Raw genomic sequence first — 9,536 nt, 5'->3', positions numbered from 1 at the left:
TATATATATATATATATATATATATATATATATATATATATATATATATATATATATATATATATATATATATATATATATATTAGGCTTATTAGGCAAATCGGGCCTTGCATAGTAGGCTGAAAAGTGCGTTCTGGCTACTAGGTACGACATATATATATATATTATATATATATATATATATATATATATATATTAGTATATTTTGGTAGCAGTCTTTCCTGTAGACATATTTTATTAAATATGACCGAAAAAGTAAGATTAATAATTCTAACACGAATTTTCTCAATCTTTCGTACATTATGCTTCACTGTTGGAGGTAAATCAAAAATCACTTCTCCAAAATTCATTTTTATTTCTAGTCTGACGCGACACGGGCGCGTTTCGTAAAACTTATTACATTTTCAAAGACTTCACAAATACACAACTGATTAGAACTTGCGTTTCCCTGATTTTATATCTACATTTGAGTGAGGTGGGAAGGGTGATGTGGCATTACATTTGAGTGAGGTGGGAAGGATGATGTGGCATTAGAGGATATTAATAGGGTATTAAAAGTATCAACACAAGACAGAACACGAAACAATGGATATTGAATAGAAGTGTTTGTAGAAAGCCTATTGGTCCATATTTCTTGATGCTTCTATATTGGAGCGGAGTCTTGAGGTGGGTAGAATATAGTTGTGCAATAATTGGCTGTTGATTGCTGGTGTTGACTTCTTGATGTGTAGTGCCTCGCAAACGTCAAGCCGCCTGCTATCGCTGTATCTATCGATGATTTCTGTGTTGTTTACTAGGATTTCTCTGGCGATGGTTTGGTTATGGGAAGAGATTATATGTTCCTTAATGGAGCCCTGTTGTTTATGCATCGTTAAACGCCTAGAAAGAGATGTTGTTGTCTTGCCTATATACTGGGTTTTTTGGAGCTTACAGTCCCCAAGTGGGCATTTGAAGGCATAGACGACGTTAGTCTCTTTTAAAGCGTTCTGTTTCGTGTCTGGAGAGTTTCTCATGAGTAGGCTGGCCGTTTTTCTGGTTTTATAGTAAATCGTCAGTTGTATCCTCTGATTTTTGTCTGTAGGGATAACGTTTCTATTAACAATATCTTTCAGGACCCTTTCCTCTGTTTTATGAGCTGTGGAAAAGAAGTTCCTGTAAAATAGTCTAATAGGGGGTATAGGTGTTGTGTTAGTTGTCTCTTCGGAGGTTGCATGGCTTTTCACTTTCCTTCTTATGATGTCTTCGATGAAACCATTGGAGAAGCCGTTATTGACTAGAACCTGCCTTACCCTACAGAGTTCTTCCACGAAGTACTCAGCAATGGAAGCAAGTCGACGAAGAACTCTGTAGGGTAAGGCAGGTTCTAGTCAATAACGGCTTCTCCAATGGTTTCATCGAAGACATCATAAGAAGGAAAGTGAAAAGCCATGCAACCTCCGAAGAGACAACTAACACAACACCTATACCCCCTATTAGACTATTTTACAGGAACTTCTTTTCCACAGCTCATAAAACAGAGGAAAGGGTCCTGAAAGATATTGTTAATAGAAACGTTATCCCTACAGACAAAAATCAGAGGATACAACTGACGATTTACTATAAAACCAGAAAAACGGCCAGCCTACTCATGAGAAACTCTCCAGACACGAAACAGAACGCTTTAAAAGAGACTAACGTCGTCTATGCCTTCAAATGCCCACTTGGGGACTGTAAGCTCCAAAAAACCCAGTATATAGGCAAGACAACAACATCTCTTTCTAGGCGTTTAACGATGCATAAACAACAGGGCTCCATTAAGGAACATATAATCTCTTCCCATAACCAAACCATCGCCAGAGAAATCCTAGTAAACAACACAGAAATCATCGATAGATACAGCGATAGCAGGCGGCTTGACGTTTGCGAGGCACTACACATCAAGAAGTCAACACCAGCAATCAACAGCCAATTATTGCACAACTATATTCTACCCACCTCAAGACTCCGCTCCAATATAGAAGCATCAAGAAATATGGACCAATAGGCTTTCTACAAACACTTCTATTCAATATCCATTGTTTCGTGTTCTGTCTTGTGTTGATACTTTTAATACCCTATTAATATCCTCTAATGCCACATCATCCTTCCCACCTCACTCAAATGTAATGCCACATCACCCTTCCCACCTCACTCAAATGTAGATATAAAATCAGGGAAACGCAAGTTCTAATCAGTTGTGTATTTGTGAAGTCTTTGAAAATGTAATAAGTTTTACGAAACGCGCCCGTGTCGCGTCAGACTAGAAATAAAAATGAATTTTGGAGAAGTGATTTTTGATTTACCTCCAACAGTGAAGCATAATGTACGAAAGATTGAGAAAATTCGTGTTAGAATTATTAATCTTACTTTTTCGGTCATATTTAATAAAATATATATATATATATATATATATATATATATATATATATATATATATATATATATATATATATATATATATATATATATAACCAGTAGCCAGAACGCACTTTTCAGCCTACTATGCAAGGCCCGATTTGCCTAATAAGCCAAGTTTTCATGAATTAATATATTTTCTCTATTTTTTTCTTATAAAATGATAAAGCTATCCATTTCATTATGTATGAGGTCAATTCTTTTTTTATTGGAGTTAAAATTAATATAGATATATGACCGAACCTAACCAACCCTACCTAACCTATCTTTATAGGTTAGGTTAGGTAGCTGAAAATGTTAGGTTAGGTAGTCGAAAAAACATTAATTCATGAAAACTTGGCTTATTAGGCAAATCGGGCCTTGCATAGTAGGCTGAGATGTGTGTTCTGGCTACTAGGTACGACACATTATTATATATATATATATATATATATATATATATATATATATATATATATATATATATCGGACAATTAGTAAAAAAAAAAAAAAAAAAAAAAAAAAAATTAAATTATTTTACCTTGTACCTAGATCCACCAGGCCTGTTTGGTGCATGTTTCAGTACTTCAGAAATCTGGAAGGTCACATCCTCCTCCTCAACTTGTGGATGTGCATTGATAGATGATTCTGTAAAATTAAGTTATTTATATAATAATAAATTCAGTATAACAATAATATTCTATAAAATTAAAAGTAATTTATACATCAGTCAGATAAAACTCTCCAGAGATGGTGATACACAACATATAAAGGACAAGTTTCAGAACAAAATATGCATTTAGGAATAAGGTTTTGTACATGTAGGTAGCACATGAGAAAATAAGTGGAAGGTGATCAAGTTTATATTAACATGTTAATGGCTTTGTTAAAGCTTTGCAAGAATGAAAAAATATTAATAATATAATATCACCTACCAATTATTTGTACATCATTTATAAGTCAATTATTTGCATTATTATTATTCAATACTAATGATATAAAAATGCATTTTGTAATCTACTATTTATGCAAGTATTAAGCACAGGATCATGAAATAAACTGCAAAATACTGTAATGGATAAACCAATTAAGTTTACATTTTCCTATAGCTAAGTCAGTCAGTTCTATTAGCAGCAGAGAACAATTATGCCCAACCTCTATTAAATGAAACAATCTTAAGAGCAAGTGATAGAAATATAATCATTTATGCTTGGGAAAATATTATGGAATGGTTCCAAATATGAAAAATATTAAGTTTTTTGGTTAAAATTTTTTAACTTAAAATTTAAATTTTTAAGTGAATTTTAAACTTTAAAAAAATTATTTAATTTTTTGGTTACTTACTTAAAATAACATTATATAGTTCTTGTTTTTGTAGAAATGCCAATTTCTTCTTTTGCCCTTCCAGACTGTATAGTTACCACAGGCCGTTTGTTCATATCTTCATTATTCTTCGAACCGTGGTTGCACAATCAGACCCACGTACACTGGTTAAAAGCATCACCTAAAAGCAACAACAAAAATGTAGTACACTGACGAATTTTGAATATATATATATATATATATATATATATATATATATATATATATATATATATATATATATATATATATATATATTATATATATATATATATATATATATATATATATATATATTTATTATATATATATATATATATATATATATATATATATATATATATTATATATATATATATATATATATATATATATATATATATATATATATATATATATATATATATATATATATATATATATTATATATATATATATATATGTATGTATGCCATATACATATATATGCTATGTTGTATGCTACAACTTGGCTGATAATAAAGCCATTCACAACTGCAGGCCTAATAAAAAAAGGAGGTGGCATAGCAATATCTTACAAAGATACCTTCATCTGCAATAGTGTCATTAGTAATAGAGACGACTATTGTGAATATACCTTTGCCAAGTTCTCCAGTAAATCCCTTAAATCCTCCTTGACTATAAGTGCCATCTATAGATTTCCCAATACCAACACAGCTTCATTCTCAGATAACGTAAGGAATCTTATCATAAATAACAATCTCAACAAAAATCAAACCAACTTAGTGGTTTGTAATGGTGAACAAAACATGCAGATACTGTACTTATATATAACCTGTGAATAGAGTGTAATAACAGCAAAACTATTTGTTTATTGTTTTATGACCATAATAATTGAATCACTAATATGATTCACTAATATATAATCCTAATAATAATCACTAATATATAATCCATTGAGCATGCTGCATCTCTTTCAGTCTCTTTGCTATTTGAACAAGAGGGTTTTTAATTGATCGAACCATATTCTTAAAGTAAAGTAAATGAGATGTATTCCATATTTTGCAAAATATACGATGAAGGCACACAAACATTCATACCAAAACTGAAGGGCAGGATTTATGAGGAGACATTAGAGGCATTAAATATTCCAAAACTAGAAGACAGAAGGAAAAGAGGAGATATGGCTGAAGTATGTTGACCAGACCACACACTAGAAATTGAAGGGCGACGACGTTTCGGTCCGTCCTGGACCATTCTCAAGTCGATTGTGAGAATCGACTTGAGAATGGTCCAGGACGGACCGAAACGTCGTCGTCCCTTCAATTTCTAGTGTGTGGTCTGGTCAACATACCAAATATACTACACAAATATATATACTACACATACACAATACTAGGATGCACAATAAACTACCCTACACAGGCTGAGTATGGTGTGTACAATAAATGATTAGCTAAAAGATAAGAATGAGTTTGTATAAATGGGGTTAAATCAGAGTGGGAAAATGTAAGTGGAGTTCCTCAAAACTCTGTCCTGGGACCTCTGTAATTCATAATATATACAAATAATTTAGACTCAGGTTTGATCAGCAATATTTGAAAATTTCCAGATGATACAAAAGGGATTTTTTTCTGGATTCAGGATTATTTTTTTTATGGCTGAAAACATGTTTTCAGCAATAAAAGAAATACAGTATTGCTGGAACAACCGTCGACACCTTCAAGAGAAAACCTGAACATCTTCAAGAAGTGCTGGACAAACAAGACTGTGGTGGATATGTGGGCCTGAGGGGCCTGTCCAAGCAACAGCCTGTTGGACCAAGCTCTCACATGTCAAGCCTGGCCTTGGAAGGGCTTGGTGAGTAGAACAACTACCAGAACCCTATAATGCATGTATCAAGCAGATAACTAGGTTGTAGAGGATAGATAACATAGTGATTATAAGAAAACTAAAAACTCACTGGAAGCAATATAAATTACAAGAGTTGATACTCAACTTCTTTCCATTGTACCTCCCGTGTGTCAGCTTATCACTCTACTGCTAATATCACGGTACTGCAGAATATCTGTCTCTACATTGCCAAGGTGTCCAGGCAGTGAGCACCACATAATGCAGTGCAGTCCTGTAAGAATAAGCACAGTAAGTATGGGCATGGAGGGGGTGCAGCAGTGGCTTGTGAAGGGCTGGAGAGTAAATGGACAAAGCAGACAGATAAGATGGCAATATATAAGGGGAAAAAATTAAAAAGCTAGGATATAAAACTAATTGAGATCAAAAGCATAAATTACTAAAGTAGGGGAAAAAATAACAAATAACTTCATAAAAAAATTATCCAATTGCCAACAGCAACTTGGTAGTACGAGTAAGTCTAAGAAACAAAAAAAAATTAAATGCTGTTATCTGCAATGAAACAATACATACTATTGCACGTACCGAAACATTGATGAATGTAAAAAATAGAGAACTATTTGCTGAATGTCCCATAAATGGATTTAAACTATTTTACACAAAGAGTGGGGAGAAGCCATGTATGTTAGGGAATATTTGAAATGTAGTCTCGAAAAGTACACAACTGTGATAGGAAAATTAGGTCACATGGAGGAGTGGGTCTGTATACTATGGAAGACCTTGTATGCTCGGAGCTCCTTAACATTACAAATGAGGTGGTAGAGGTATTGGGATTAAAAATAGAGAAAATAAATTTAGTGATTATTCTAATATACAAACCGCCAGATGCAACGGCCGAGGAATTCACAGAACAGATAAACAAATTGGAGAACTCGATACCTCATATTATCTTCCTAGGTGACTTCAACTTGCCTAGTCTAAGATGGAGAATAGCAAACAATAATATTATACCAGGAAATTTATCGAGACCTAACCACTCAGCTTCCTGGCAATACGTTAGTAATGAATAAATATGATATATTTACTCATTATAATGTTGGTGCTGAATGTACAACACGAAAAAACATAATTTTAATCTGAAAAAGTATCTTTTTATAAAGAAATTAGACGAAAATAAAGAGCTGGCGACGCCAAATCAAGTCGACGATCCAAGCGTCGGTTAGGTTAAGTTAGGTCAACCTAACCTAACATATTATATTTATTCATTACTAACGTATTGCCAGGAAGCTTTGTGTAGCTTGTGGTAGCTTGTGGTAATTAGACGGACCCTCATTTTAACAGAAACTTGGCTAAGTAAAGACTATACCCAACTCTACAACTTAGCTGGTTATAAAGGCATTCATAATTGCAGGCCTAGTAAAAAAGGAGGTGTTATACCAAAACAGATGCAGAACTAGGAAACAGGATTTCTTCAACAGAAATTTTGAAATTGTTCACAATTTTTGTTAGACCAAAGTTGGAGTATGCAGCAGTTGTATGGTGCCCATATCTTAGAAAGCATATCAACAAACTGGAAACGGTGCAGAGACATGCCACTAAGTGGCATTAACTAAATGCCATTAAATATGCCAAATATACTACATAAATATACATACTACACATGCACAATAATTGTCCAGGGCCATCAACACACCTCCAGGGCCACCAACACACCTCCAGGGCCACCAACACACCTCCAGGGCCACCAACACACCTCCAGGGCCATCAACACACCTCCAGCTAGGGCCACCAACACACCTCCAGGGCCATCAACACGCCTCCAGGGCCATCAACACAACACCACCATCAACACACCTCCAGCCAGGGCCACCAACACACCTCCAGCCAGGGCCACCAACACACCTCCAGGGCCACCAACACACCTCCAGGGCCATCAACACACCTCCAGCTAGGGCCACCAACACACCTCCAGGGCCACCAACACACCTCCAGCTAGGGCCACCAACACACCTCCAGGGCCACCAACACACCTCCAGGACCACCAACACACCTCCAGGGCCATCAACACACCTCCAGCTAGGGCCACCAACACACCTCCAGGGCCACCAACACACCTCCAGGGCCACCAACACACCTCCAGGGCCAACAACACACCTCCAGGGCCATCAACACACCTCCAGCTAGGGCCACCAACACACCTCCAGGGCCACCAACACACCTCCAGGGCCACCAACACACCTCCAGGGCCATCAACACACCTCCAGCTAGGGCCACCAACACACCTCCAGGGCCATCAACACACCTCCAGCTAGGGCCACCAACACACCTCCAGGGCCATCAACACGCCTCCAGGGCCACCAACACACCTCCAGCCAGGGCCACCAACACACCTCCAGGGCCACCAACACACCTCCAGGGCCATCAACACACCTCCAGCTAGGGCCACCAACACACCTCCAGGGCCATCAACACACCTCCAGCTAGGGCCACCAACACACCTCCAGGGCCACTAACACACCTCCAGGGCCACCAACACACCTCCAGGGCCACCAACACACCTCCAGGGCCACCAACACACCTCCAGGGCCACCAACACACCTCCAGGGCCACCAACACACCTCCAGGGCCACCAACACACCTCCAGGGCCACCAACACACCTCCAGGGCCATCAACACACCTCCAGGGCCACCAACACACCTCCAGGGCCACCAACACACCTCCAGGGCCACCAACACACCTCCAGGGCCATCAACACACCTCCAGCTAGGGCCACCAACACACCTCCAGGGCCACCAACACACCTCCAGGGCCACCAACACACCTCCAGGGCCATCAACACACCTCCAGCTAGGGCCACCAACACACCTCCAGGGCCATCAACACGCCTCCAGGGCCACCAACACACCTCCAGCCAGGGCCACCAACACACCTCCAGGGCCACCAACACACCTCCAGGGCCATCAACACACCTCCAGCTAGGGCCACCAACACACCTCCAGGGCCATCAACACACCTCCAGCTAGGGCCACCAACACACCTCCAGGGCCACCAACACACCTCCAGGGCCACCAACACACCTCCAGGGCCACCAACACACCTCCAGGGCCACCAACACACCTCCCGGGCCACTAACACACCTCCAGGGCCACCAACACACCTCCAGGGCCACCAACACACCTCCAGGGTCACCAACACACCTCCAGGGCCACCAACACACCTCCAGGGCCACCAACACACCTCCAGGGCCACCAACACGCCTCCAGGGCCATCAACACAACACCACCATCAACACATCTCCAGCCAGGGCCATCAACACAACACCACCATCAACACACCATCCAGCCTACCACCACAAGCTTATATATATACTACACATGTCTAAGAGCAAATAAAAGAAAACAGTTACCTTAACTATTGAAGATGCAGCAGGATTTTGTGGATAAGGCAGCAGCCGTCCCTCTCGACACGGTTTTAAAATGGCGGCGACTACCACAACATGCAACGAGCCTAAAGAATGTCCAGCGCTAGCATTATCTAAACGCTATTATATATTATCAAGCAATACGGAAATCTAAAATAAAAAAAATGATACAAATAATTGTATTAAATATTTATTTGCAATTACAATATCTCGGGAATATATTTTTGCGTTAGCAAAACATATTAAGTTCGTATTTAGTTTAACTCATTTAAATTCTTTACAAATAATAACCTGATTTTACCTGATGGCCACTAACATTAATGTTTTATGTTGATACATTTCATACCCTTATTATTTCAATTTCTTTCTTTATTATGCACCCCATACCCATCCCGTGGGCGGTGGTGTAAAGGATTACAGAGGCACATAATGGGTTCAGGAACTGAACTCTCTAGTTTGTTTAGCTAAGCAAATAACAATTTTTGACGCTAGTTACAAAATTATTAATGT

The 9,536-nt window shown here is 38.4% G+C and overlaps 1 long non-coding RNA gene across 1 annotated transcript in view; it reads right to left on the bottom strand.

Moving 5' to 3' along the window:
- LOC138372097 (uncharacterized) overlaps positions 1-9,163 on the bottom strand; it is a 16,522-nt gene extending 7,359 nt beyond the window's left edge. Inside the window, exons 1-2 of the long non-coding RNA XR_011230714.1 lie at positions 9,012-9,163; positions 2,954-3,060 (exon numbers count right to left, since the gene is read on the bottom strand). This is a non-coding gene — a long non-coding RNA (uncharacterized lncRNA). The remainder of the gene's footprint in view (positions 1-2,953; positions 3,061-9,011) is intronic.
- Between the last annotated feature and the right edge of the window lie 373 nt (positions 9,164-9,536).

Source organism: Procambarus clarkii, chromosome 37 (assembly GCF_040958095.1).
Source record: "Procambarus clarkii isolate CNS0578487 chromosome 37, FALCON_Pclarkii_2.0, whole genome shotgun sequence".
Lineage (NCBI taxonomy): Eukaryota > Metazoa > Arthropoda > Malacostraca > Decapoda > Cambaridae > Procambarus > Procambarus clarkii.
Note: the sequence above shows the minus strand (reverse complement) of the source record. Positions and strands in the feature narration are given on the sequence as shown.